Here is an 18195-nt window from a genome sequence, read left to right as displayed (position 1 = left end):
ACTATCAACAGTAGGAAACATTCTGATTTTGATGTTAAAAAGAACTGAATTTGAATTAATGAAATACAGTAGCTTGTTGAAAATCATAGGATGGTGAAGGTATCAGGACCCATTTGCTCACTGTTGTCAGTCCAGCCAGTAGGAAATCTATCTGGTCCGTCAACTGTGTGAGAAAACCCTTTCCTAAAGAGAAGCTTTACCTTTTTTATTTCCCTGTTATTTTGAATTTACATTTACTAAGGAGGAAACCAAGGCAAGAAAGACAGCCAAGGACATTTTAATTGACTCGAGATACTCACTTTTAATCAAGTCTTTTGTGTTCTGGAAAGTGCCTTGAGATCTTTTAATAATCTTGCCAAATCAGCATTTCAATTTGGTACTCAGGATGAGTGATTAGAAGTCATCGACACACCAGCTAGCTTCTCTGTGGAGAATAGCTGAAGCCTCTGGAGAACCACAGTCTTAAATTAGTCTGAAGAAGTGTGAGATCACAACAGGAAGTAATGTGAACAGGAGGAGTTATTGATCAGATGGTTCAGAGAGCTGGATGATCTTAATAATTTGATCATTCCAATTTTCCTTGTATATAATGAACACTTATTGCTTCTCTTAAATTCATCTCTTTTCTCCTTCCTTGCAACACCTTAATTTCTGTTCAGACATCTGTGTGATTCTGGGGAGGCTGGCTCCGTCTATCCTATGCTTCAGGTTTGGCTAGTTAGCACATTCCATTCCCTCAGCCACCATGATTATTTTGGATTAGGCATGTGATCTAAGCAGGTATAGTCTGAATGTATTCTAGTTGGTATGGTAAGTGGATATAAGGCCTCTATTCTGCCATATGGTTTGGTTAAATATAAGAAGTGTCTATCGGGCACAGTGGCTCATGGTTGTAATCCCAACTACTTGGGAGATGGAGGCAGGAGGATTGCTTGAGGCCGGGAGTTCAAGACAAGCCTGAGCATCATAGTAAGACCCCTGTTTCAAAGAAACAAAACAAAAGAACAAAAAGAAAAAAGTGACTATGAATCCTGTACTCTGATCCTAGGCTTACAAAGAGGTTCACACCATCACAGATAATGCAATCAGGGTGAGGGGAGAAAGAGAACCAATGCCTTCACATCAGGATTGCTGTGAGAATTGAATGGGATCTTGACTGAAAAGCACCTTGCAGAAAAGTCTGACAGAAAATATAAATTCATGTTGTAAGGACTTTTGGAATTGCTACTGACAAAAGCCAACTCAAGTAAATTTAAGCAAGAAATAGAAATGTAATGGTATGATAATAAGGAAACTCAGAAAATTGAATGTTTTCTAGATACCAGGTGACCTTGGGTACACAATCATGTTTCAGTGGCCCAAGGGCGCTCATTGTAACTCATACTGCTTGTTTGTGTTTGACTTTCTTTTCTCCTGTAGGCAAGCTGTCTGTAGGTGATAAGAAAGGAGATCACTGGCAACCCTCAGTCCTCTCATCTCTGTAACTCAAAAGGCAAGGTCCTCACTTTTAGAACTCCAAATTTAAAATCCTGGGGAAGGATACTGACAGTTGGGGTCATAATTCTACCCTTGGACTAAGCCACTATGGCCAGGGGATTGGAAACTACAGTAGTCAGGCTAGAGCTACCTGTGCCTTACCCGACACTCACATGGTAGGTGTGGAGAGGGATGAGTGACAGCTTCACTCGGAATCATGTTTACATCTCATGAAAAGCAGTTTCCACCATGAGAAAGGGAAACAGTGCTGGATAGTAAAACAAGTATCTAGTTATTCAGTACTTTTTGTCTGAAGCAGATTCATCCTCCTTATCTCTGGCGGGGTGGAGGGAAAATAGGAAAGTAGGAGAGAGAGTGAAGTGTAAATTGTATTGTGTACTTAACTATATAGTAAGTAAACTTTACAGGTATGAGCCCATTGCATCTCATTTAATCTTTACTACAATACCATGTAATAGATAATATTCCCACGTCACCTAGAAACAAGCTCAAGCTAAGAAACTAGCCCAGAACCATAAAACCTAAATGTTTTATGAGTCAGGAGCTAAAGCTGAGTTCACTTGTCTCCAAAGCATATTAAGCTTTTCTGCTGCTACCACGTTCTTCAAAATAAAGTGAGTTAAACTTATGTGGTCAACATGCCGGTCCCCTGTACCCCCTGCTACCTACTCAATGTTTGTGTCCCCCAAAAACCATATATTGAAATTCTAATCCCCAGTGTGATAGAATTTGGAGATGGGGCATTTGGGAAAATTAAGTCATGAGAGTAGAGCCCTCATGATGGGATTAGTGTCTTTATAAGAAGTGAACACACACAAGAGAACTTGCATCCACTTGCCTTTCTGCCCTGTGAGGACACAGCAAGAAGGCAGCCGTCTGTAAACCTGGAAAAGGGCCATCACCAGACACTGGACCTGCTAGTTCCTTTATCCTGGACTTCCCAGCCTCCAGAACTGTGAGAAATATCTGTGTATTAGGCTGTTCTTACAGTGCTAGAAATAAATACCTGAGACTGGATAATTTAAAATGAAAATAGATTTAATTGGTTTACAGTTCTGCAGGCTTTACCAGAAGCATGGTGCTGGCATCTGCTCAGCTTCTGGTGAAGCCTCAGGGAGCTTTCAATCATGGCAGGAGATGAAGGGGGAACAGGCACATCACATAGTGAAAGCAGGAGCAAGCATGAGAGAGTCAGGGTGGCAGTAAGTGCCACACACTTTTAAATGACCAGCTCTCACAAGACTCACAGCACCAAGCCATGAGGGATCCACTCCCATGATCCAAACACCTCTCACCAAGCCCCACCTCCCATACTGCAGATTACAATTCAAAGTGAGATTTGGGCAGGGATAAATATCCCGATTATCAGTCTGTTGTTTAAGTCACCTAGTCTATGGTAATTTGTTATAGCAGCCCAGGCTGATTAAGACACTTCCCTAGTCAGTCTCGGTGCCCCCCTCCAACTCTCCCTCATCATGAGCCTAGATTAGAACTTGAAACCTAGGTTGTCCAGACTTACATGGTTATTCTTGCCTTATCCTACAGTAAACAAAGGATGTATTCCCCATCTTTTAATCAGAACAGAATGTGTGAAAACATTTTCAAGTTTCGCATATACTGAACCACAACCTTTTACTTAAAAGATGAAAAAGCTGTAGCAAGAGCTGGCTGGTCTGTATTTGAATCCCATTACTTACTAACTAGATGAGTATTCTGTGTCTCAATTTTTTCATCCTTAAAGTGAGGCTAATGATGGAACCTATCTCATGAGGCTTGTTGTGAAGATTGAGTGAGTTAATATATAAAGTGCTTAGAACAGTATCTGGTACACAGCAAGTACTGTCTCAGTGCTAGCTCTTTATTAGAAGTATTGTTATTTATCATTAATGGACTCTTCTTCTTAATGCCAAAACAGGCAGACTTTGCTTAAGGAATCTTCATTTTGCTGCTTGAGTTCACATCTGGGATGTAAGTACTTAGCTCTCAAAAAGAGCTGACTACAATCTAAGGCAGAAATAAACTATTTGTAGTCCAGGAAGTTCTAAGGAAGAAACAGTCTGCCTGCCTATCTGGTCCTGTTCATACACATATGATTAGCATTTCCCCCATATTTCCCCTCTAATTATACTTACGTTCTGATCTTTTGCACATGCAAGTTTAAATAAACTTCCCTCTGTTAGACTATGGGAAACAGTTAAATCTGGAATGCACAGAGCTGCTGTATCGAAAGTACTGCAGGTGATTTGGCAGAAGGGTGATATAAGGAGTAGGATGGTCTGAGCACATCTGGCAGGCACCAGAAGCCAATGGAGAGTCTGTGTATGAAGCTTCTGAATGAAATGGAATATAGTTTCCTCTGTGAGGAGCTAGAACAACATAGACCCCAAGGAAAATCTGAAGAGCACTCTGTAACTCATTAATCAGTGAGTCAAAGAGGGAAATGGAAGGCTATATCACTGACTATGTAAGCTTTACAAGTTTTGAGGTGGCCGGGCCCTTTCTCTGCCTCTCTCTAGTTCAGCTCAGATTACTACCTGATTCTAGAATGGGATCTGAAACTCAGTTGTAATGGGTAAATCTCAAGATGTATCCATTTACCTCTATATCAGTGGGCATATTGGGAATTATACCTCTAGATTGCTGATCTGTTTATGTATCTGTCTCTAATTTTACCATGTATTTGCTATACCAATAAATGCCTTTTTAATGTTAAACATTTTAAAACAATTATTTCCACCATATCTTTGCCACTGAAAAGACATTTTATATCAGAAAGAGCCTTAGATTTTTCAAACTGTGTATGGTTCAAAAACTACTTTAATTAAGCTGTGCCCAGACTTAAAAAATATATATATATATATACACAAACAAAAAAACCCCATTTCAAAATGAAAGTGAGTAGCTGTGGCCTTTGATTTTTAAAAATCTCACAAGATAGACTGAGACTATTTTGTAGTAGTAATAGTAGTAGTTTCATTCAAATACCCAGATATTAGCAGGGCATAGTGGCATGTATCTGTAGTCCCAGCTAGTTGGGAGGCTGAGGCAGAAGGATTGCTTGAGCCCAGGAGTTCTAGGCTGCAGTGAGCTATGATTGTGCAATTGCACTCCAGTGTGGGTGAAAGAGCAAGACCCTGCCTCTAAAGAAAATACAAAATAAACCAAATACGCAAAGATTGCAAAGTGTGCAGTTTGTGGTCTTCCCTTTGTTACCAGTGTACCTGTGTATGAAATAGAATTTTCATTACATGCTACAATTAAAATAATATTTCCATAGACTTGAGGCTGTTCTTGATTTGAAGATCCAATTTAGCAACTGCATTCTGGCATTTGTTCCCCTCCCTACCCATCCACCTTGTTTTATGCATAGAATAAACCCATAACATGTTCTTTCTTAGTTCTTAGTTTCCTGGTGTGTCTAACCACCCATTAGAGAGAATAATGGGTCTTTCTTTTATATTTCTGTAATACTGTGTGCCATTATATTACTTACTAAATTGTATTTTAATTTAATGTATATAATTTCTGTCCAACTCCAATAAAATATCAAACCCTTAAAGATAGGGATATTATTCATCTTTGTGTTTTTAGCATTCAGCATAATGCCCAGCATATAATAGGCATCTGCAAATTTTTGAATCATTATACGTTAAGAAATGGATGATTAGTAAGGTGTAACAACTTCACGAACTTGTCTAGTCAGTAGCAGCACTGGCACTAGGAAGAGACCCCAGGACTTCAGGTCTCCCCACAGGTGACTCCCAAGTCTTTCCATTATTGTAGGTGTTTGTTGACATGAACAATAAGGTCCTACATAGACATAGTTTTATAATGAGTTCAGAAATGGCTCAACAAAAGTGAAACCTGTGATGAATACCAGATTATTTATATTGTAGACCTTGGTCTTAGTAATTTTGTTTTTCTTCGAGGGTTGATGACAGGTCATGAGATTGGAGAGACACTCATAGTAGTCAACTGTATGGAGAATATTGAGGAAATGTGTTTTCGGATTACAAAACTAAATTGAGATCAACTTGGACTTTTTCAGTCAAGCTGTTAGAATGTGTGTCTAAAGTTGGCCTGCTTATCGTGTTATAATATTGGTTCCGTCAGACCCTCTGATTTGTCAAATCCTTGCCAAAAATGGGTCCTATAGAAGGCAACCTGGGATTAGAATGCTTTTAAATGTAAAGTCTCAGATTTCCAGGATAAACGATCTTCAGGTAGCAGAACTAATTCCTTTAACAAGCATTTGTTGATTCCAACTGTGTGTCAGATACTGTGCTAGCCTGGAGCAACAAAGAAGGATAAAAAGAACCTTGTTTTAGAGGAGCTATTAAGTCAGATTCTCTCCCCAGATTGAACAGCTACACAAAGAGGTGATTTCTGTTAGAGGGGTTGGGGTGATCACCTAACAACAAAAGAGCTGGGAACCAAGAAGGTTTGGTCAATAATAACAATGACTACATTAATCCAGTATCAAGCCAGGTTCTGTTCCAAGCAATGTACATATATTACTTAAGTATTTGTTTACATTTGCAGAAGTTTTCATTGTCCCGGGCCCATTCAGTGTGTTATTTTTATCTCTACGTTTAGAAACTTTGACCTTTTTTGTTTTGTGGCTTGTCTCTTATTTGATTTAAAAAGTCATTATGTGGCTGGGCATGATGGCTCACTCCTGTAATCACAGCACTTTGGGAGGCTAAGGTGGGCGGAGCACCTGAGGTTGGGAGTACAAGACCACCCTGACCAACATGGAGAAACCCCATCTCTGCTAAAATACAAAATTACCCAGGCGTGGTGGTGCATGCCTGTAATCCCAGCTAGTCGGGAGGCTGAGGCAGGAGAATAACTTTAACCTGGAGGCGGAGGTTGCAGTGAATTGAGATTCTGCCATTGCACTTCAGCCTGGGCAACAAAAGTGAAACTCCGTCTCAAAAAAATAAATAAAAAAAAAGTCATTATAATCACCTAGTTGCTTTATATCTGACTCTATATATAATGTATATAACAGATAAGAGTTGTTAACATGTACTATTATTTGTCAAAAGAGAAATACAAGTTACTCATATTAGTATTCACAGTCTTCCCTTTAGTTTCTGACTAACTCAGTATATCTACCGAGATTGCCTTGGTACTATCTGCCCCTCAGGTAGTCTGCTTGCCCAGTGGTAAGTCTTTCTAGGGTGGAAGGATTCTTTCTTACTGGGTCTTCTTCCAGGACTCTACTTCTTTCTAGTAGGCTGAATGGAGTGAAAATGTAAAAATAGGGAAGACACACTGAATCTTCTTAATAAAGAATTTTTAAGATAAAGGGGAAAGGGGAGAATGCAAATTTGAAACTGGTTTTGAAGGTTGGGAGTAGGGTAGGTTGGTGCGTGAGAGACCCTTGAGCAGCTATAGTATATGAGAGAACTGATTAGGAGATAAAAAGTGTGTTATGATTTTGATTTCTTTTCGTATCCATTGAGAAAAGCATGTAAAGACTGGAATTACTCTTTTTTCACTTTTGATTGTTGGACTGTCTTTCTACCCAGGACACTTGGATTTCTGGGGTTTATTCAGGTTATACACACCATGCCTCTCTACTTTAACTGGCTTTTTGTTCGTTTCCTTGCTTAGCACTTTTTCTGCAAGCAGCTGATAAATTAGGAATTCTTAAATTCTTGTAAAGGGTTTTTCCTGAAAGATAAGTTTTTTTAGAGAAGTAGAATGGGCCTAGAGAATAATACCAACCTTAGATATCCACTGTGGAACCTCCAGGGGCTGGTCAAATGTATTTGGCACACTTACTCTTTACCATGTCATCAACCAAGACTTGGATATCTTTCTTATTTACTGCCTTTGTTGTTGGAGCTACAATCCACATCTGTTCCAGAGGTCATGGAAACTCTTCATCTCTCAGCATTTCCAGTGGGTATTCTTGGCAGGTTTAAAGCAGAGTCAGGAGGGTGAGAGCTCAGAGAGAGAGGCTAAGGTGAAAGCACTTTATAAACTTATAGAGGATGATATTTTGTACAAAGCCTGGCACAGAGCAGACATTCAGTAAAAATGCATTGAATTAAAAGGAAAAAAAGCAGATACCTTTTACTCACAGTAGAAATCTCTTCTGCTTCCCCTACCTTGGTCAGGATAAGAGTGCCTTGTGACATAGATTAACACCATATGAGTAATAGTTTATATTATTTAATCTCATTTCTTAAAATAGCCCTACAAAAGATAGTATGATTTTGATTTTATGTTTATGGGAATGAAAGTTTTAGCGGGTCTGTGTCACTTGCCCAAATATTACCCTTGTAATAAGAGGTGGAACTGGGATTGGAATGCAAATCTGTCTAGCTTCAAAACCTTTGATTTTTTTTTTTTTCTACCTTTCTGGCCGGTACAGCTGTCAGACTATGTTAGAAGTCTCACGGGTCCTTCAAGTGACTTTACTAATGGTCTTATGAAAAGCTGTCTCCCCTGAGAATTGGTGTTTGAAGTTCTTGGTTCATTTGGCAAACGTGTACTTAGCCCCAGCTATAAGCATGAGCTGTACTAGACAGCAAAGGTGGACACCAAAGAAATAATCCCATCCTCATGGAGCTGCCAGTGTAGCGAGTGATCATAAATATAAATAATGTTGGGCAGAATGATGTTAGCAGTATAATGTGAGGTTGTCCTGCAGGAGCACGGAGGAGGGATTGAATGAGGGAAGGAAAAGAATCAGCCCCTCTTATGTAAGAGGCAGCACCATGTCTGCCAGAGCCTAACATCTCTTTTAGCCACCTTAGCTCATTTAATCTTCGCTATAACCATATAGTATCCTGATTATACAGATCAGCAACCTACTTGGCGTTTCACAACAAGGAACAGATGGATAGGATTTTCAATCTCAGAACTGTCTGGCTCCAAGTCCCTGCCCTTTTCATTAGACCACTGAGTATAGACTGAGTACAGGTTTTTCCTAATGTATGTTTTTTTAAATACATGATACTTAAAGTTCCATTCTGTATACAAGGGTATGTGTTGTGTGAGATTCAGTGTGTCTGTCGAGATTCCCTTCTTATATCTGTGCCTCAGTCAGTCTGCTTGCTCAGTGGTGAGTCTTCAGATGTTGCTGCTTTTGCCGTGTTTTCTAACAGTGCTGGCCGTCTCGTCTTCCCTCTGTGAGGGCGGGGATCTGGTTTGGTCTCTGTTATGTCCATTGTGGAGAGAACTACAGCAACTCCTGTGCCTAAGCCCCATTTGGCCAGACCCTGGCCTCTCCTACCACTTTCAGGTTCAAACGTGGAGTAGTTCTTCCCCAGTGACTGTCCAGAGTGGCTGGGTAAACACAGCCTGGAAGTGGGGAGTGAGGGCTGTTAACATCGCTTACCCGTGCAGTTGGAAGCTGGAGAAGGGAAGGGACCAGCAGATAAATTGCTTCCTGTCTGCCTTTCTCCTCCATTTACCGCTTAAACACACACACACACACACACACACACAATATTAGTAGTTCCGTACAACCCATCCTGTAACCTGTAACCCATCCTGTAACCTGTAACAGTTGTCTGTGTTTTCATGTTAAGCTGTAGCCAGTTTGTTGATGCATATAGCCTTGATTTCCTTTCCCTCCTATCCTTTCCTACCAATCTTTCCTCGCTCTCTGCTCTGAGATTGCAACACATGATAAACAGGTAGGCTTTGTCCCAGACTGTTTTCTAGAACCTGGGTACAGTAGTAGTCAATAAAAAACATCTTTCCCTTCCCAGACCCTTGCCCTGTTTACCCTGCTTTATACCTTGTTATTTTTCACTTAGCATAAATCAGGTAATATTTGAATACTTATGTGTCGACACTGTTCTACATCCTTATGGTTAATGTGCACCAAAGTCCTGTGAGATAAAATAAACCATGGGTGTAGTTCCATATTTGCATATATAGGTCAATTGTATTTTCTTTTTTAAAGGAAAGATTATTGCTTTTGTTAAAATAGTACATGTTCGTTATAAATCAAGAAAAGCTAAAACAAAAAACAAACAAACAAACAAAAAACCCCACGCCAGATGCCATCATCTGGTAATAACCTTTAGGTGAATAACATTCTGGGAGCTCTCATGAACCTCAACTTTTCTCAGTATCTTTATAGTAGTGTCCGAGTATACTACTGTAATTTAACCATAATCTAACCAGTTGATAAGCAGTTACAGTATTTTATTTACTTAAAAAATGTGCTGAAATGACCATCCTTATAAATGCCTTTGGGTTTTTTTAATTTGCTGGTATATAAGATATATTTCTCCCCCTGAAAATTTTTATTCAGATATTACCTTGTGACCAACGCGCATGTTTTGCCGATGAAAGACTCTGGGCCAAAGCAAAACTAATAACAAGATAATCTGCCCTTGGGCGACTCCTCTAATGAGAAAGAATGGGAACACAAAACACTACATAAGGGATCCAAGTTTCACATCCCAGATTTTGGTAACGAAAAGAAACCGTAGGCCACACAGCTGATCAGAGGTACATTTGAGCTATTCCATTACATTTTAGATTTTAATTTTGCTGCAGTAAGTCATGGCTCAAATATAGTAGAGTCGCTGATTTATCATTAAGTTTATATACACTGTAAACTAACCCCATTAAAAGGCAACAGCACCATATTTTGAAGACAAGGTGACCAAGTTTCTAATGTAATAATTGCCAGTGATTAATACAGTCAACTGGTGACCAGCAGGGATGATAAATTTTCCAGGCATTGAGAATGACTTATCTGACTTTTTTTTTTTTTCTTTTTTGAGACAAGGTCGGTCTCACTCTGTCACCCAGGCTGGAGTGCAGTGGCACAATCATTGTTCACTGCAGCCTTGACCTCCTGGGCTCAAGTGATCCTCCCACCTCAGCCTCCTGAGTAGCTGGGACTACAGGCGCGTGCTACCATGCACATAAATATAAATTTAATTAATAAATTTATTAATTTTAAACAAATTAAAAATTTTAAAATTAATTTTTAAAAAGTTTTTTAAAATTTTGTTTGTAGAGATGGGGTCTCACTGTGTTTCCCAGGCTGGTTTCAAACTCCTAGCCTCAAGCAATTCTCCCACCTTAGCCTCCCAAAGTGCTGGGATTATAGGCATAAGCCACCATGCCTGGCCTTATCTGACTTTTAAGATGCTTTTCCAAGGTCTGAAGTTGAAGACTTAAACCTATACAGTTTATTTTTGCTGTCTTGTCTTTTTTTTTCAGTTTGTTAACATGCTGTGTAGTTCTGTTATAAACGTATGTAGTGAAAGACCAACTTTTATTAGGGTTAATTGTTCCTTTCCTCATGTGGTAGGCGCTAATATTTAGTGAAATTCTTCTTAAAATATGCTTTGTTTCTATTTTTATTAAAACATTTGTATTGTGACCATGTAGTAATTTGTATATATTTATTTGTAGCTTGCTTTTCAGTCATCAGTACTGTATTTCAGTGACTTCTGGACAAATGTGATTTAACTATAGGAAATTTTTTGTCCAGGATAATTTGCATAAAGTCCCTGACTTCAGAATTTCAGGTGACAGAAGTTTACTGTATTTCTAAATAGCAAGCCTATTATAGAGTAGATCAGAATTAATCATATTCATGAACAGTATTAATCTGTTGAATAATCAAACCATCAAGGTAGCTGCATTGGTCGAGTTGCTGTTTATGGACTTTCTGGTTGAACAGAATGGTCTTGCCATTCTTAGCAAAGAAATACCTCAGCATGTGGCAACATGGATGTGGCCAGTAAGTGCTGTGAGAAGTGAGCAAAGAATAGAAAATTAAGCACTGACGTATTCTGAGATGTTTTCTGAAGGAGCTCAGGCTAAATGCCCTCACCTCCTTGATACTGGCTGAAAGGCTGGATCTTGTGCCTCCAGCCCAGTAGCACTTGGTTTATAATGCTATATGAAGTGACTGCATCTCTAAGCCAAAAATCATGATACGTGTTCTAAGACAGGTTATAGACTGGTATCTTTGGCCTGAATTCCATCTATAAAGTGTTTTGCTTGACCTGTGGTGTTTTAAACACTTTTAATTAGTCGTAGATTGTTAAAAGCTGAGATCTCTTACATAAAATCCGTAAAATGTCCAGCTTCAAGATCTGGGAACACTGGGCCCAAATTTCTGCTTTTCAGCAATTAGCTGGAACTGGGTGGTAGCTGTCCACTTAAGCCAAAGCATTTGCTTTCCAGTCTGCTGTATCACACACATGTATGCGTGCACGCACACACCAGTCACTCATGTATGTACCTACGTGACCGTTTACACTTCCAGACCATATGCCCTTCGAAGGCAGGATTTTTGTCTATTTTGTTCATTGCTTTTTTCTCATGAGCAGAATGTTGTCTGGCACAAAGTAGGTTAAAGGATATTGCTAGATGGAGGAGGAATGTATTTGTGACTCTTGGTCCAAGTTTATGGGGGAAAAGAGGACAGAATTTTTCAACTTGGAGCTTCTCCAGATATTTGAACTTTGTTCCCCTTTACCCCTGAGATACTGTATGGCTCAGGAATATACCTTAGTATCATAATTTTGTATATGATTGATCTCCCTTGCTAAATGGTAAATTCATTGGGTTCAGGGACCTGTCTTATATTGTTTTGCATCCTTAAGAATACCTTGCACATAATAAAAGCTTAAATACTCCTTGAATGGTTAGCAGATTTTTAAAATTTCTCATGTAACTTTGTGAATAAAGATGGGGAGATTCTAATGCTGGAGGATCATTTGAGAAGCAACCATTTGAGTTGCTTCTTCACTATATTTTCTCCATAGCCCTATCCCCAATTATATTCCCCATCTAGACTATGATGGGGAATAGAATTTAATTGGGGATAGGGCTATGGAGAAAATATAGTGAATATAGAAGGCTTTTTATAATCCTTAACCCCTGCTCTTTGGTAGCAGTGTTAATTAACCCCCCTTCCTCACTTTGTACATATTCTATTTTAGTACTCATCCTTTTTTTTTTTTTTTGAGATGGAGTCTTGCTCTGTCGCCCAGGCTGTAGTACAGTGGTGTGATCTCAGCTTACTGCAACCTCCACCTCCTGGGTTCAAGCAATTCTCCTGCCTCAGTCTCCCAAGTAGCTGGGACTACAAGCATGCGCCACGGTACCTGGCTAATTTTTGTATTTTTAGTAGAGACGGAAATCTAATTTTGCCATGTTGGCCACGCTGGCCTTGAACTCCTGACCTCAGGTGATCCACCTGCCTCGGCCTCCCAAAGTGCTGGGATTACAGGCATGAGCCACCGTGCCCAGCCTATTTTAGTACTCATCAACATAAATTTAGTACTGTTTATGTTAAAGAGCTTGTCTCCTACAGTGGACTGTGATTTCCACATCATTAAGAACTCTGTATGTTTTTTGTGCATCTAACAGCTAATACTTATAATGTTTGTGTGCCAACTCTGTATAAACACTATTCTAGGAACTCAGTAAATGTTTGCATTGAATTGAGTTTGTGTTAGGAGTTGTATTAAAGCTTTACACCCCCTTATAGTTTATAAAACATTTGTATATTCATTGTCTTACTTGATTTTGAAATCAACTGAGTGAGTGCTGCAAATGAGAAAAATCAAAGCCCAGAGAAAACTAACTGGTCCAGAATTACACAGCAGTTAATGGCTGAACATCCAGGCTGAACTTTGCCAGTTAGTGGCTGAATATTCACGAAATTCTGATGCCTCCATAGAGCCGGATAAAATTATGGAGGACTTGTCATTCTTGGCTGCGGAATTTGGACCTGTGTATTGAAACAAGAAGAGAAAGGGAAGTGTTTCTTAAGTTATTTTTGGATGAAGGCTTTTTGCAATGCAAGGCTTCATCCCCTCAAGTTCAACAATAGCATTCCTTGGGGGAGTGAGAAGATGATGAATGGTCATCAGTTTGCTTGCCTCACCCAGATTCCATTCCTACCTCCCAGAATTTTCCCTGTTCCCACCCAGCTCCACAGTAACAATCAATCCCAATCAGTGAGTGTACTTCATTTTTTGGATCAAGGAATACCCCTCCCTTTTCTGTCTTCCTCCTTAGGGCTTTGGATAGGAGCCCTTTAAATGATGTTGACTAAAGAACAGGAGGCCAGCCCCTGCATACCGGGAATGCCAGTGGCTTTGTTAGTTGAGGAGGGCACTGCTTAGCACTGCCCTCTAAATCGCAGAGCAGGTGGAGGAAATCTAATTAGCATTTAGTAAGCCAGTGCCCTGGGGAGTTTCTGATAAAGAAAAGGTCAGTGCAAATGGAGAAGGAACACTGATAGGGAGACTTCATTTTCCTAGTGGGAACTTTCTGAAATGGACTGGGAATCAGGTGAGCTGGATTCTAATGCCTGCCCTACCAGTGGCTTTTTAATCACGGTTAAGTCCCTCTGCTTATCTGAGGTTTCATTTTTCTTGTCTATGTCTAGTCCGTTACCAGACTCCTTTTCCTACACAAATATTTGTTTCATAAAAGTGGAAGGGACCTCAGATCATTAAGTTGCTATCACCTGGGGGTGACGGGTGCACTAAATCTCAGAAATCACCCCTGAAGATTTTATTCATGTAACCAAATAATACCTGTTCCCCAAAACCCTATTGAAATTTAAAAAAAAAATATGACTGCAGTCATTCCCACCCTTGTATTTCAAGCATAGCGTTGCCAACTACTTGCAAAATACTATATAGACATATATATATATATATATATTTTTTTTTTTTTAAAGATGCTATTACCTGGGAAGCTTTTCCCAACATTACATGTGTCCAAATCTTACTCTGTATCTACTGAATCTTCTGATATCAGTAGATATGTAGTAAATATGTATAGTTTGGGAAAAATTTCTCAGGAAATTTTGATAAAATCCCTGGTTTATGCTTTTTTGAAGAACTTAACCACACATAGCAAACTCGAGGCCTATCACAGTGTTTGCTATTGTAGTTGCTCAGTAATATGTTTGGATAGGAATTTTGCGGGGCCTATTAAGTGAGAAGCTAGAGGTGGAATAACCATTGCAAGCAGTGAGCATTTTACAAAATGGGGATTGAGATATATTAGTAGGTAATGAAATCAATGGTAACGAGTTGCTACCAGCATTTTAAAAGTAAAATAGAATACAAAAAGTAGCATGTATTGTGTCCAGTTAAGGATATTTATTGAAACTTTTAAGTTCGTTGTATTTATAGATACTGTGCTACAATTTAAAAGACATTTCTTACTGAATTTTGGTTAAAAACCTTTGACCTAGACAGGAATCTGTAGTGGAATAAAGACGGTTCTAAGGGTAAGGAGTGTAGAGTTGCAATGTGGGAGCCACATGTGGTGGTTCATGCCTATAATCTCAGCACTATGGGAGGCTAAGTCGGGAGAATAGCTTGAGGCCAGGAATTCCAGAAGCAGTGTGGAAAGGACACTAGGGAATGTAGGTTCTAGTCTTTACCCAAGCTCTTTGACTTTGAGCAAATCACAGTTTTCTCCTGGACCTTATATTCTTTTTTCTCATTGCCCTTAGTACCCTCTGCCTGACTTCAACCCCACATCTGCTTGGCAAGAATTAACTTAAATATCTCTTCTTAACACCTGTCTGATTCTGGCATACAGTAAGTGCTTATAAATATATGTTAAATGGGTGAGAACCTTTCCCTTAGGTCTGTAGGTACTTTCACTGGGCTCGTATATCTACCACTCCATTTAAAACTCATTTATAGCTTTTTAAGAAAATGTATTTCTAAGCCAGGCACAGTGCCTCATGCCTACGTTTCCAGCACTTTGGGAGGCTGAGGCAGGTGGATTGCTTGAGCTTGGGAATTTGAGACCAGTCTAGGCAACATGGCAAAACTCCATCTCTGCAAAAAATACAAAAATTAGCAAGTCATAGTGGTGCGTGCCTATAGTCCCAACTACTTGGGAGGCTGAAGTGGGAGGATCGCCTAAGCCCAGGAGGTGAGCTGACTGCAGTGAGCTGTGTGTGTCCCCCTGCACTTCAGCCTTAGCAACAAAGTGAGACCCTGTCTCAAAAAAAAAAAAAAAAAAAGAAAAGAAAATATATTTCTATTTATCTTTTACTAGGTTGTGGTCCCCTGGAAAGCAGACATTTTTATTCATCTGTGTATTCTCAGTACTTAACACAGTACCTGGTATGTAATAGGTGCTTCATAGTGTTGGAGAGAATACATATTTTTAAGAGGCGTATGTAGTAGATGACTCATAAAACATTTATTGAGCACCTACTATATACCAGGCAATGTGGTAGGTATGGGAAGAGATACAAATGTGTGTAAGAGAACAACATCTTCCCTTGAGGAATTTAGAGATTAATTGAAGCATAAGCACACCGAATTGCTGGCAAAACCATTAGGGTTAGTGTCTAGCTATGTGGTTGCTTGTGCAGCTCATGTGTAACTTCTCATTTCTGTATTTGAATACTGGTCACCAGAACCAGACAGGACGAATGTCTTTCCATTCTGATTTTCTTAGGAATTAAGTAAGAAATTGTGTATCTGATATGGTTATCTAGTTCCAAGGAAGGTTAACTTGAGTTGGCAAAAGGAGCCTCACCTTTTTTATGTTTGTTACTGGGAGGTTGTTTAAAAATCTCCCATTATGTAATGGACTTGTCACTTTCTATTTGTAGTAATGTCAATTCTTGCTTTATATATTTTGAGGCCATATTACTAGGTACACATACTTTTTAGAAGTACATGACTTCCTGGGCCTTTGAACCTCCTGTCTTTGTGAAGTGACTGACCCTCTTTGCCTTTTTACCTTAATATCTTTTTTTGCTTGATAGTCATAGAGCTACAGCAGCATTCTTTGAGTAATGTATATACTTTATGTAATTTTTTCCATCCTTTGATTTCAACCTACCTGTGCTCTTATATTTTAGGTGTATCTTTAAAAAACAGTATGTAGATAGATTATGTTTTTGTTTAGTCTGACAAATCTTTCTTTTAACTTGGGAATTTAGTTAATTCACATTTATTGTGGTTAATACAGTGAGACAGTCTTTATCTTTTAAATGGTGAATTACATTGATTTACATTTATTGTGATTATGGAAATGTTTTGATTTGTTGCAACCATGTAGTGTTGTACCTTATATTATACTGAAATTTTCTGTTCTTTTTTTTAAATCGTACCTTTTGGATGGAGCATTTTGTTTCCTTTTTCTAATTTTCTTTTTATCCCTCTGCTTATTTGGAAGTTACACTCTACTTCATTACAAGTTACTCTAGGTATTTTATTATGCATACTTATTAAAATGTTTAAATTTAATAGATAATACATGCACATGACTTAAACACTAAATATTTGAAAAGTATACTGTGAGAAGTCTCCTCTCTATCCTTCTGCCTCCATCTGCTCAGTTCTAATACCCCAGTGTATTTATCTTTATAATATATGTTGGCCTATTAACATATTAGATATATGTTAGAATATATCTAATACAAATTACAAATATGCATACACATATATATTAACTCCTCCATTTACACAAATAAAGGACAACTTTCTCTATACCTTCTTTTTTTACTTCATAGTATCTCTTGATGCTCTTTCCATGTTGATACATGAAGAGTTTTCTTCCCCATGCCTTTTTTAAAAGCAGCTGAGTGGTATTACATCAATTGGTGAAGGCATAACTAAGTCTTTATTGATGAGCATTTACATTGTTTTCAATATTATTCTTTTAAATAGTTCCCAAAATGCACATATATCATTGTGCACATGTTAGTTTATCTCTAGGATAACTTTCTGGCATTGCCTGGTTAAAGGATGTATACTCTTACACTTTTGATAGATTATATGTAATTTTGCCACATTGCCCTCCAGAGGATTTGTAACTATTTACACGCCTGCCTATTTTTCTACAGTCTTGCCGAGATGATTACCAAAGTTCTGTATGTTTGCCAATCTAATAAAAGTAACATTTCAGTGTATTTTAATTTATATTCCTTTTGTAAGTCAACATTGGTCTTTTCACATGTTTAAAAATCATTTAGAATTGTTTTTCTGTGAACAATCTGTTCATATTCTTTGCTCAGTTTTCTGCAGGGTTCATGGTCTTACTGATTTGTAGGAGTTCTCTATGTAAGACATTAGCCCTTTGTAATAGGAATTGTGAATTTTAGCGGAATATTTATGACTTCTAACCCAAGTTACCATTTTTTTCCTTGCTTTGCCCATAGGGGTGTGGCAGGGGTGTGTCTGTGTTGCCATGCAGGGTTTGAAAATAGTTTTCGTTTTTAGATTTACAGGTTTCTGTGTAGTCACTATAACAATCATTGTTATGGTTTCTGGATTTTAGGTAATAGACTTTCCCACTTACAGGTTATAAAAGAAATGTGCTATGTTTCATAATTTCATTTTATATTACATTTAAATCTCTGATCCAGTTGGAATTTTTCCTGATCTATGCTTAGAGGTACAGGTTCAACTTTGTTTCAGCTTTATTTCTAACAGTGTCATTAACTCCCATGGATTTGAGGTACTACGTCTATCATAATCTAAGCATTTTATGCATTAGTAACCATTTGTGAACTCATTAAGTATTAAATTCCATTGGTTTGTCTGTATATATACATATAAAATATATATAGCAATACGCTTTGTTTTGATTAATGAGGTGTGTTTTACCATATGGTTGTAATAGTGTCCTCTGCTGTTCTTGTTTATGAACTTTACAATTATGAACTTCACATTATATTCTCTTAAGACAAATATGGTG

The 18195-nt window shown here is 38.5% G+C and overlaps 1 protein-coding gene across 2 annotated transcripts in view; it reads left to right on the top strand.

Moving 5' to 3' along the window:
- GAB2 (GRB2 associated binding protein 2) overlaps positions 1–18195 on the top strand; it is a 202209-nt gene that overhangs the window by 38214 nt on the left and 145800 nt on the right. The window lies entirely within an intron of this gene.

This window comes from Macaca mulatta, chromosome 14 (assembly GCF_049350105.2).
Source record: "Macaca mulatta isolate MMU2019108-1 chromosome 14, T2T-MMU8v2.0, whole genome shotgun sequence".
Taxonomy (NCBI): domain Eukaryota; kingdom Metazoa; phylum Chordata; class Mammalia; order Primates; family Cercopithecidae; genus Macaca; species Macaca mulatta.
Note: the sequence above shows the minus strand (reverse complement) of the source record. Positions and strands in the feature narration are given on the sequence as shown.